Raw genomic sequence first — 13,386 nt, forward strand, 5'->3', positions numbered from 1 at the left:
TTTACTATTCTTGCAAATATACAATGTGTACCCTGTGGGCCAGGGCAAATAGGAATCAATATAAACTGGTTGTGTTGCGAAAGCATATTACATAATTTTGTGAAGTCAACATAAACTGTGTTACTGAACTCTTGTGTTTTATGTGTGCATTAAAAGCTTTCTTACTACCCAGCTACACTTACTTACATCTAGGTTGGCAAGACTGTCATTTTATAGTTTAATTTTCGAATTGTTTCCCTGATAGTTTATTTTCAGAATGCCTGTACAGCCATGCTGGTGGTACAATTCGATGACGCTACTGTTGTTGCCTTAGTGTCAAGGTCACCTGTGCTGATCAGGACTGGTTTGCTGTTACTTACTGCCACTTGTTTTCGATGCGACATTTCTTGTTTAGAGCAGTGCTTCGTGTGCTTCTGCAAGAGTGTGTGGTCAGCTTGTTACTTCACATATAAGACTTCATGCAGTATGCAGCACTTCAAAAGTAGAAACATTATTCTAGAAACCAGGTGACAAGTAACAGCAAACAGTGCTGAATAGCTAGTAAGACATGTATTTGAAATATTATTGCCTACAACACGTAGGCAGCCTTGAAAAGGGGGCTGGCCAAACATCGAGATACCGTATAAAGAATGTAAATTTCCATTATACAGGTTCATCTCTACAATATCATACTAACGTACACTAGTCATGAATATAACAAACTAATGCTTGTGCCGAAGACAAAAAAAAGAATGTAGAACAGACGTCTATAAACGTCTTGCATGCGTACCGCTACAATATCCATACGACGTACCACTAAGGTAACGTCCCGCAAACAGCGTATAAAAGTACCATGAGACGTCTACAGTACGTGATCCTTTGTGTTATTTGGATGGGTTTTTTGCAGTTGTGGGGACGTTGATTTTATGTAACTCTGACCCCAACAGTACGTCTCCTGGACATCTGCAATGTCTATTGCTGACGTCTCCGGGATATCTGAACGATGTAACGTGGTTTGCTGTGAGGGGTGCGAGAAATAAATTTTTGGGGGCGTGGAGGTATTGCGCCGTGAGGAGTTGGGTTGCCTATTTAAAGTGTCGCTGTGGCATGACAGATAATCCTGTGTCGCAAAATAGGTGGTAGCTGACGCCGGAGCCTAACTGGTGGTCGAAGATTAGAAGGTGAAATGCCACCGGGAGCACGCTGGCCGGGAAGTGCGAATCTCGCCAATGCGAGGTTACTTTAACTGGCTTACGTTGTAGAGTTCCGCAGCTCAACTTGTACGTGCACCACCCTGGACTCACCTCCTCTTGTCATTGTGCTCTTTGTAATGGACCTGAAACTCTGGAGCATTTTTTACTTTGCCGCGGTTCCTCTTCAATGAGAAGAAAATACCTCGTGGAGCCAATTACCCACCGTGGACTTATCCTTTTAATGCCGGTGTTGCTGTCGTTTGGTGCCATTTCGCTTGGGTTTCCCCACAGGAAGTTGGTTACAGCCGTCCACACCTACGTCTCAGGAACAAGGCGCCTACCCTGTTAGCTGCTCTTCTTGTACACAGACGAAAGATGAGACTTTTGCAAATTACCTCTTAACCTTTTCTTACAAATTCCTGCATAGGGCACTTTTCCTCTACAAATTTCTGTATTGGTTGTGCGATTATTTTTATCAACATTTTTTGTCCTGCAAAATTGAGTCTTGATTGATTCTCCAATTGATTCTCCAAAATCCAGACAGCACAAGTGGAATGTGCAGCAATGATGGCATTGGGAAGGCCGTTCGAGCACAAGGCGGGGAGAGTACTTGCTTAGGAGACCGGGGAATGGTCAGGAGTTGTCCTGGAGGACCCGCTGCTGCCATAGGCGTTGCTGGGTTTCCGTGGGCCAGTTCCCGAGGCGTCTTTGAAACCAACGTTTGTGGACAAGGCGTTGGCTTGACAGGCCCGCGCACCCGTGTCGCCGATCCGAGGTGCGGCAATTGCATCTCAAGCGGACCTACAGAAAAAGTGCGCTGCCACGTTTTCGTCCACCGGCACGCACCACGGATATTTCTCAACACTCTCTACGTACGGGGCCTTAACATGCTTCCACGACGTCACCCTTCAGCGCGTCGACTACCTTGGATTGTGAGCGTGTCGCATCGTTTCTTTTTCCATTTGAACCCTTCAACGACGGCCGTTCGGGTTGTTTTGTGTTGCGCGTGTGTAGTCAGTTTGAATGTGGTTCGTTTTGGCAGTGTCCTTGTGTTAGTGTGTTTTCTTCGTGTGAATATATCTACTGTTGTCTGAATTCTTTAAGAGCCATGACCTTACTTCTTTCTTCACCTTCCTGTGCGGATAACACGCCCTCCTGTTTAAACATGTCCTAAATATTTCTGGCGTCCGGGACAGCATGTGTGCTGTCGCGGACACCAGACGCCATCGCGGACGCAATCTGGTCTTAGCAGCCAAGCGGGTGCGGCAAGTCAGGATGATTTAAAAAGTTCGCAAACAGTTATGATCGTAACATTCAGCACCAAAAGAATAGATAGACACCAAAACGCTCTAAGGAAAGGTGCCGCCGCCCGACCAAACGCGAGGTGGCTAGAGAAGCCGTAATACTAGTGCAGAAAACGGGGTACGGGGTACGAGACGGGGTACGGGGTACGCTTGGATGGAGGCCTAACATGCCCTAATAGAGCTTCCGCTGCCCCGTCAGAAGGGTTCGCAGAGTTATAACCCAAGTTTTAACGAAGTATGTGGCGTCACTGTTCTTAGAATAGCCCATGGCGTAACAGCTATCACAAGCTTTTCCCCGCATTCAATAAGAAATCCGATAAGGTTGATGCCCATATTAGGTCTTTTGGGAGGGTGGCGATTATTAAAGGGTGGGCTTAAGATAAAAGTGCTTTGTCCTTTACTTCAATTTGACTGGAGAAGAGCTCGGCGCCGTGGGTCGCATTTCATCCGATGATGTCGAGGACTACCCTAAACTCAAGCAGACTCTTCTGCAGATGTTCAGATACACGAAGACGAGCTACAAACACAGCGCTACGAATGACGCTGCGAACACAGAGCCGGACGATTTCTCTGTTTTGCGGTCGCACCGTGCTTTTCCACTCTACCAAACTCGAGGCGATTATTCAGCGGCACGTTCCTTCGTCTGAGCGTCTCTAGCAGTGCCAGTGAGCCTGCACGTTTCCCCCAACGCGATGGGTTGGATTTTAGGATCCGAGTTAGCTAGTTAGGCTTAGTGTGGGTTCCAAGCCATTGTGTATAGACCGCAAGGAACCTCCATTGAAGCGCCTGACGTGATCTCGCTTCTAGGGACGCAACTTAAGATCAACCACTCGTCGGGCTCCACCAAACATCTCGTGGATCACTTTGAGGCTGTGGTAACGGTCCGAACGGAGACGCTCAATCAGAGATTCAAGATAAACACCCGTTACTAGTTGGCCGTCCCAAAGATATTCAACATCAGGCAGAGGGGAACAATCCCCCACGGGATTATGCTCACAGTGACAGTGTCCGCGCTTCCAGCCTTGTGGCGCGTCTGACGCACCATTTAGAGGTATCGCCAGTCGACAGACAAGAAGATACCTCCCTCCTCTGCGACAAAGGGAAGCAGCTCCTAAATGTTCTCAGTGATGGAAGAAACAAAGTATTGCACCCAGTGCGCGATAGAATTATGGACATATTCTTCGACTTGCAGACAACGTTCATGTCCCTACGAACGAAGTTATCCAGCGCCGAAGCCGCCATCTACGAGCTACAATCCCAGTTAGCTGAGTACTGCAATGAAGAAGTCATGCCACGTATTTCACCACCTGTGCCGCGGCAGTCCTTCGCGAATGCTGTGCGTAACCCAAAAAACTCTGCGTGCAAAGCACGCGTCCCCGAACCGTCAATCTATCCTCCCCTTCAGCCTGTTCAGCACCACCCATACAAAAAAGTTAGCCAGTTTGCAACTGACCCAAAGCAGGTTCTGCACAGTAGGCCTATTCTTCCATCTGTTTATCTAGGCCCCGAAAGTATTACTCTGCTCAAATCAACTTTTCCGAATGATCTTTTGGGAAACGACTTGGACAGCAGAGGCGGCGCAGGCTACAGCGTATTCATCCCTCGTCCTGTTCTTGTAGATTTACCGTGCCGGTGGTCTGCATGCGGTTTTTGGCTGACTCGACATGAGAAGTAAATAAATCACCGGCCAACTAGCGGCGTGGAGCCCACGTGACATGACGTTCCCATCGGAAGGCGCACTGGGAGATTTGCAGCCGCCCGGCGCACCCTCCGCTTCCTATAAAGGGCATGACTGCGCAAGCACCCTCACTTAGGCAGCAGAGGCGCCACAGGCTGCAGCGTATTCATGCCTCATCCTGATCTTGCAGGTTTGCATTTTACCTCTTCCACTATTTCGCCATCTTGTTCTCCGTGCCACTACGCTGCTGCCCATGTAGCTAGGCGAAATGAGTAATGCTGAAGAAAATTGTTGCTTTGAATGTGACTTGGCTATCAGCGAGGATGATTTTTTTGCTGTTTGTAGCGAATGCTTATTATCGTACCACTTGGGACCATGTTCTGGGACTGTGGAAAAGACTTTCAAGTCCAGATCAGAATCTACAAAGAAGCAGTGGCGGTGCCCACTGTGTAGAGGCTAAGTAGAAAAAAAAAACAGTTGACTACGCATCTGTTACTACAATAGCTGAGCTACAGGAGAAGATGAATACCATGCAGGAAACACTGACCAGTCTTGCTGCAAGTGCTGAGCACGTTTCTAACAAATATGATAAAATATTAACCCGACTTGACCGTCAGGAAAAGGAAATGATTGAGACGAAACAGCGTGTTGAGGGCATTGAATCTGTCAAAGGCAAAGAGCAAATGAGCTGCATAAAGAAAGACCTTGGCGAACTTGAATGGCAGAGCAGAAAGTTCAATCTGGAGTTTCACGGGTTGCCAAAGACAGATAAGGAAGACCTATTGGCTAAAGCAAACGAAATCGCGGCAACACTTGAGGTTCCCCAGCTGATGCCGCATGACGTCACTGCTGCCCACCGCTTTCCATCTAAGCCCGATAAAACGCCCGCTGTAATCGTGCGCTTCCCTCGGCAGGCTACAAAAAACGCCTGGTTCGAAGCTCGAAAAAAAGTGAAAGCAACAGAAAGCGACGTGTACAATCTGGCAGATACGACCAAGCAAACGAGAACACCACTTTTGGAAACAAAACAGTGGGCAGAAGAAAAGAACTGCCGTTTCGTTTGGCTCCACAACTGCAAAGTTTCGGTCCGGCGCTATGAAGCCGACCGAGCCTTTGCTGTAAGATCAAAACACGACTTGGAAACGATAACGTAGACCAAATGCAGCAGTCTAGCTTTTTATGACCACCGTCTTACATGTATATCACCCCCGATACCTTACGTACCCATCTCTTGAAAACCTATCTGGCTGCACACAAATTCTTTCATTTAAATGCGCAGTCTGCGAAAAACAAGCGTCTGTCCTTGGAAATACTTTTTAACGACATTGGAGTTCAGTTTGATGTCATCAGGTTATCAGAAACGTGGTTTACAACTTACGAAGATGTATTTAAAATCCCACGATACCATCTTTTCTTTTTAAATCGTCCGTCTTGCCGTGGTGGAGGAGTACGTATGCTCATCAAAGATATTTACAGCGTGATATGATACTAGCTTTCACGTGATCGAATTATGACTATAAAATATGATCTGTAAATCTAAAGAACGGCGTCATTTATGTTCTTTACCGCCCTCCATACGCTTTGCTCTTGAGCTGTCTTGAACGTTTTTTTTTTCAATTACTGCGTCAGCAATAGGCTTAAGGTAATTTTTGGTGGTGATTTTGTTGTCGACATGTCTTCTCATTGTATTATAACAAACGAGATGACTTGGTTACTTCAAAGTTTCAATTTACCAATGTTATAAACTTCGCAACACGAGTAACTGCAAACACTTCAATGCTCATCGACTTTTTCCTTATAGGTACAGATACTACCAATGTTAAGGCTGGTGTTATAGCTTTCGATCTGAGCGACAACTTAACTGTATTCATGGCTATCGAACGAAACTGTAGAGTTAAAAAAACGCCGGTTAGAGCACGACATTTTTCGGCCGAAAACTCTGATCACTTTAGAAATTATGTTCTAGAAATCGAATGGGTGAATGTCTGTAGCACCACAAATGCTTTTACAGCAATGGATACAGCTGCTTTTATAGCTTCATCAAAAAATTAGGCACCTTTACGATCAATCTTTTCCCTACAAAGAGTTTACAACCTCGCGTAAGATTCATAAGCCCTGGATAACCAGACACCTACTCACTAAAATAAAAAAAGAAAGGCGTCATGTATGCAAACTTTCTCACCAACCGTAAACCAGAAGTTTTAGAAGAAAACAAAAAAAAAATTCGCAATAGCCTTAACAAGGAAATTTGTTGCGCTAGAAACTAGTATTTCAATAATATATTTACAAAATGTAGTCACAATATAATGGCAGCCTGGATAAAGATAGGATCACTCTTTGGAAATAGTAGCACCCCCAACACGGTCTCGCAAATAACTGGTAATGGTAAAAATTAACATGGTTGTGATCTGGCAAATGCCTCCAACGAATATCTTGTGAGGACAGTGCCCTCATCGATATTACTCAATAACACGCTAAAGATGCAAAATTCTTGCTCCGACTCCGTGTTTTCTAGCCCCAGTAACGGAGGCCGAGGTATTTTCAACAATTATCCAGCTGCGAAACCGCAACAGTTCTGATCCTTTTGATATTAAGCTCCACCCTATCAAGCTTATTGCTCACATAATTTCCCGAACCCTGACGAGTATATTCACCATGAGAATTTTTCCGGCAAATTTACAAACCGCGAAAGTAATCTTACTGTACAAAAAGAGGGGACAAAAACAATTTTGGAACCAGTGGGCCCATATCAATTTTACCGATTATTTCGAAAGTCTGAAAAAGTTTTGTATTCTAGGCTCGCGTCCCTTAAAGATAAACAGAAAACATTATGAGATGCTCAGTTTGGTTTCTGTAAACACAGGTCTACTGAAGTGGCGTTACTTGCACAGAAGGAATTCATTCTCCGTGAAATCGAAGACAAGAAATTCGTACATGGAATATTCATACACTTCTCGAAGATTTTTGATTCGCTTGACCGAAAGCTGCTACTTAAGAAATTAGAATATTACAGTATTCGCTGTAGGGCACTTGAGGTTATTGAACCATACCTTGGCCACCGCCCGCAATATGTAACCTTAAATAACTCGTCTTCTTCAACAAAGAGAACATGCCTTGGCGTACCACAAGGAAGCATATTGGGTCCCTATTTATTCAAAATTTTCATAAACGATATTGTGTCAATCAGCCCTTCTGTAAAATTTATAATCTACGCGGATAACACAAGTTTGTTTTTAGCCGACGAAAACTGCACAGATCTCATTACCCCAGGCAATGGGATTCCTGCTAAATTATGTGAATGGGCTAATGTGAATGACCTGTGAATGACCTAATATATACCGTGAAAAAACCAAAGCAAATATTTTCTGAGCTAAAGGCAAAAAATTACTCCAATAAATAGCTGGCATCCCAAAATAATAAGTGAAAGGTTTCAAAACTCTGGGCGTTGTCTTCACAGAGCTTATGCTCTGGGAAATGCAAACAGACCGAGTATCAATGAGGCATTTAAGAGTAATAGGACTTCTTTATCAATTGTTTTTTGTATGGGTTGCCACAACAATATCAAACATCTCTAAATTTTCCCGAATGCAGAATAAAGTAATCAAAATATTAACGAATCCTCCATTTTGTCACTGTGTTGGTACTTCACTGAAACAATTAAAATTAATTGAGGTACAAAAACTGTTGACTATCGCCTTTGTAAAGCAATATTAAACGAGCGAATCCATAACACAAATACATTACTTAACTTGGCCAACTTGACTCGAAATAATTCTGTGTACTGCATGAGAAAGCTTGAACACTGGTTTGTACCTAACAGCCGGACTTACTATGGGAAAAACATGCTCTGCTCCATACACCGAGATTACTTAACACTCTATATAAAAGTGGTGTCGACATAGCAAATGTAACCCCAAAGAAGTTGTCAGCAGTGTTTCTTTAGTGACGTTCACCTTGCAGCATTTTTGTTACTTGCATTGCCCCTGCACTGTATTTTACTCACCGTATTTCATTCAGCACTTTTTTTTCAATTGTTATACATGCATATGGTCGTATCGTTTTCTTTTTGTATTGCTACTATTTCTTTGTGTATTGCACCGCAATATAACGTTTTCTATAACCACAATGTACCACTTACATGAGTTGCACTTAAATGATGTACAAAAAGTTATTTGCTGCTGTATGTGCATTGTCTGCACTGTTGTCGAGGTCCAGGGGGTTGGAGTTTGCTCAAGCTTTTCTGCAGCTTTTCTCTCCAACCCCGTAATGTACTTGTACATGAAATAAACTGAATCTGAATATGAGTCTGTTGTCCCATGCTGTGGCCGTCAACCAGCGACTGCGTGGCGCGATACAGGCTGCCCGGGAGCAGCTTTACGTTGCTCGTCTCCAGCATGCGGAGCAGTACAACCGGGGCCGTCGGGATGTTCAGTTTGTGGTTGGCGACATGGTTCTCCGGCGCACTCTTCCACTTAGCGATGCCGCACCCAAGTTTGCCGCGTCGCTAGCCACTAAATGGGAGGGCCCTTTTACCGTAAGTGATAACCCGTCTTCTATGCCGTATCGTTTACGTCACAGGAGTACAGGTGCACATGCAGGCCCGTTTAATATAGCAGTCCTTAAACAGTACCACGTGAACTGATCTGCTTTTGTCCGCACCGCCTATTGTTTCTCAATGGCGTCTCCGCACCCGTCATGTTAAATTTATATGGGATGTATCTAGAGTGTCCTTTTTAGGCGTTTTTTTTGTTCCGGATTACCTCTTCTTGGCCCAGAATTTGATGATTGATCAGTCCCACGTGTTGCGTTTCTTTATTTTTTTCATTTTTTCCCAGGGAGAATTGTTCGTAAGGGCATTATTTTTGCTTCTTTCACATCCAGAATCCATTTTGGCATTCGCTACGTCTGCGCCCGCATTCAGCGCCGCACCGTTTGAAGGACTTTTACTACTGCTGCATCAACATGCGCTTTGGCATGCCCCGGTGGCATCCTGAGCTCCTGCCTCCCTTGCCTTGGGACAAACTTCACGGCACCACAGCACTTGCTCCAGGCCATCGCTGCTCCCTCCTGTCCACTGTGCTGCTACCTTGGCGGGCGTGCTCTGGTCTATGAACTGGACTGTTTGGTGCTGCTCTCGGCTCCCCTCTGGCTCTGCGTCCTGCTGGTGGAAGGCCCTACCTTTTCACTATGAGGCTGTCGGACACGGCCTCGTCTGTAATGGATTCTTCCAGGAACGCCAGCGACCCTGACGCTTCCCTTACAGTACCTGGCTGGCATCTTCCTGTGGCTACTTTCGCAGAGGACATCATCAAGTTCCCAAATTCCTGTCCCACAGCTCTTTCGTGGACAACGTCATAACCTTGGTGTCCCAACGTCTAATCGGTCCAGTTACTCTCGGCTCTTTCTCAGAATCCTCGAAGACTGTATCTCAACCTTTTCTTCGGAGGGGGGGGGAAGTGTGGTAACCGGGCAACAGTGGCGGAGAACAATCCCAAAAAATGGACATGTGCAGGGTGAAGAGGAAGACCTGGCGCGACACGATCTAGGTCAGAACATGGCGGATTCGGCTGGGTTAGGTGTGCGCAGCCGGATCGGCTGAGGAGCGGACCTTCGCGGAACAGGACTCCCAGTAAAGGTGTGGTTTTAGGGGGTGCAGTGCCTTTCTGGGGAACCGCGGCCGGGTGCAAGGGTCCCGGTACCACACTCCCAACCGCACCGGCCTGACGGTAGTGTCTGCGGACAGAGCTTCGATTGACAATCTCGCAAAAAGCCATCGAAGGAAACAATCATCTTAGATCAGCCATCAAAGTCATCGGTCCTCCACGCGGTTTGCCACAGTTATAATAAGCTGTGTAGGCCGCAGCATCGTTTCAGGTATATTGCGCACGAACATCAATGCACACAATGGGTTGAATATTTGCGAAGAATAGTTTATTCAGAATACCTACTTCAAACACCATAGTTGTAACAACGGCCGTATTTTGGAGGTTTTGCAGTCCGTCTACTACATACTGAAAGCGAAAGATCGCTAAGTGATCGGCTGGACGTCCAGTCCTATTAAAAAATATTTCTATGTGGCGGCATGCAGTCATTGTTGCACAAACGGCCACGTCGCTTTACGATGCAACTCGGAGAGTGTCTACGGCTTGTACTGTGCGGGTGATGACCTCACAAAAGACTGCCCTTTTGCCGACAAAGTGAACGTTGTGTGCACGAAGTGTCGCGCCACAAGTTGACGTTCCAACCACCTTCAACGCACCGTGCTGTTTTAGAATAAAATGGCGCGTTGCCCGCATGCGTCAAAAAACTATTCATGACATCACTCCGACATCTACCTTGCTCTCTACCGTTTCCGCTAGCACAACAGCTCCAACTGACCGCTGAAAATTCAAAATGGTTTCTTTAAAATTTCTTCAGACAAATCTAGACCACACTCCCGCGGCAACTCCACATCTTGTTGATTTCGTCGAAGCAGAGGACATTGATGTGGCTGTTGTTTGTGAAGCATATTCCAGCGGTTAAACCGGGCTTGGAGTGCCACCCAATTGGATTCGCTTTCTGCATCAAGACACTCCCCCATGAATGGTCCGCGTACCACGACATAAATTTAATGTCTTTTTGCTCACGATGTCTCCCTATGTTGTGGATCTGCGACTCCAAAATCACCAGTCTAGCATGCTTCTCCTCGCTACTTATGCGGCGCCATCAATGCAGACGGACTTTTTTGTCCCGAATTGGTGATGTCCTCGAACGATACTGTGCTACGAATGTCATATTGGCAGGGGATTTCAACGCCTGGAATCCCATTTATGGAGGCGCAGTTCTGAATTCCCGCTGGATCTAGCTCACCCACCTCATCCACGCAACCGGACTCAAAATACTGAATGACCCAACTTCGGTAGCGACCTTTCACAAAGCCTACTCGGAGTCTTGGATCGACCTTATCGTTGTTTCCTGTCCCATTTGGGAAGGTGATTTTTTGTTCAAGGTGCATGACACGCCAACTTTATCAGATCACAAGTACGTAGTATTTAGACTGCAACGGTTTCCAGTGCCCTTGAAAAGACGACTTACCAAAGCATCATTACAATATTTGGTTGAGGAATTGGCCGCACATAATTGGATTCAAACTTTTAACCCACAAGATGTCTCTAAAAAGTCCCACAAGATGTATTTACAATGCAGTTCTTGACGTTTTCTATTCCATATTAGCCAGTTTAAAAAATAACCTTGAACGACTGCTGAAGGAACACAGTGGAAACGCGCGGTGGACAGACGCTCTGGCGAGGGAAAGGTCGGTGGTGCGAGTAATGCGGAGGCGGTACCAGCATTGCAGGGATCTACTCTTGCGGACCGATCATCGTATTGTCTTTAACAGGAGCCTCGACGCCTACAGCGAGCACATACATATCACCAAGGACAAGGCCTTAAGACAGGCATGTGCAGATGCGTCCCGAAAGAGTTTGTTCCCGCAACCATTCAAAGCCTCCTTTCGGAAGCACCGAGTACCTTCTATTTTATACCCTCTAGACTTACCGGATGATATGTCGACAACAAGCGCATAAGAGTCAACAGGTGTCCACCTCAAAACTTACTTCCCTTCGGATTGCCATGAAGACGATACTCTGGCCCACAAAGCAAGTAGGGTCATTATTCCCACAACTAGATACTATACGGAAGCCCACGACGACAAGTTTACTCTTGATGACTTGGGATTGGCCTCCGGAAAACTTACTTTGGGTTGTGCACTGGGACCTGATGGCATCACCACTCCCATGGCTCATCTTTTTGCTCACCACATCTCCTCGTTCCTGCTTCAGGTGCTCAACTCTTGCTTTCTTTTTGGCTGTTTTCTTCGTCACCTTAAGCAAGCCCACGTTACAGTTTTAATAAAACCTGGATGTCCGTCGATGGAACCTTCTTCACACAGGACAATAAGCATTACGTCAATAATTGGGAAGCTGCTATCACAAATTATAAATTCACGGTTTTACTATTTTTAGGACCGTTCCCGACTCCTTCATCCACATTAGTATGGCTTTACCTTAGGACAAAAGACAAGAACCGCTTTGTTTGATTTTTGTAGCCGTCTGCAACACTATAGAGACCAGTCTGTGGTTATATCCCTTGATTCCGCTGGGGCATTAGACACAATTTGGCACCCCCGGCTTTTTTACTTGTTTCGCTCAAACAATTGCCCTCGAAACATTTATGAACAGCTAAAATTGTTCCTTTAGGGGCGCACTGTTCGTTACGAGGCGTTCCCAGGTAACATTACCCACGACACAACAAAAGGGTCTCTTGAAGGTTCTCCCATTAGCCCCCTGTTTAACATGCTCAGCATTCCAATTCCGGAATACACGTATTTACCACGTATCTACAGGCCTACACAGACGACACTGTTATCGTCATTCACGCGCGCACGCCCCATCAACTAGAAGCCATTGCCCATGAAACGCTAGCCAAGATTACTACCTGGGCAGAGAAGGTGAAGCTAAGGCTAAACCCTTCCAAACATTTGTGCCTTTTGTTTCAAGTGGTGACCGGGGTGCGATACGGAAGCCTACCATCAAACTTAAGGTGTAACACTCAAGCAAGTCACCGAAATAAAACTGTTAGGAGTTGCATTTGACAGCTACTTGCCCTTGTGGCCCACACCAACCATTTAAAAACCAATTCTGAGAAAATGGCTGCTTCGCTCACTAGATTTGCACGCACGCATACCTTCGTCACCCGTTCTCATCTGTGTCAACTGCATCGTCTGGTCGTCCTTCCTTAAAGTCGCACCTACATCAAAACCATAGTTAAAAGCTCGACTTCACGCATTGCTTAGGAAAACATTGTTCGCGATCATGGAGCCTACACCACGATGAGGACAGCAGCCCTTGATTTCTTCGCCGGTGCGCTCCCGTAACACATTCACCATGACATCGCTGTGTGCATCTTTTTAATGTTTCATCTTCTATTTCCCTCAGAGCTGCCGACGTAAACCTTCCCTTCGGTCTCGCCACTCACCCTGCGTAACGTCTTCACGTCCGGAGTAGCGGCCTGACGAGCACGAAAGCGAAAAAGCGAATTTATCTCTCCGCTCTTCACGCTTTCCTAGACGGTTCCCACACAGCCACTGCGGCTGGAGCAGCCTTTGTCGTTCTGAACTGGCCCGAACAAGTGCACGCCGTTAGAAGATTCTTTTTAGTTTCTCCCACTATATCATTTGACGCTTAAAGAATAT

Source organism: Haemaphysalis longicornis, unplaced genomic scaffold (genome assembly GCF_048455015.1).
Source record: "Haemaphysalis longicornis isolate Haplotype H1 unplaced genomic scaffold, Haemaphysalis longicornis Haplotype H1 scaffold_11, whole genome shotgun sequence".
NCBI classification, from domain to species: Eukaryota; Metazoa; Arthropoda; class Arachnida; order Ixodida; family Ixodidae; genus Haemaphysalis; species Haemaphysalis longicornis.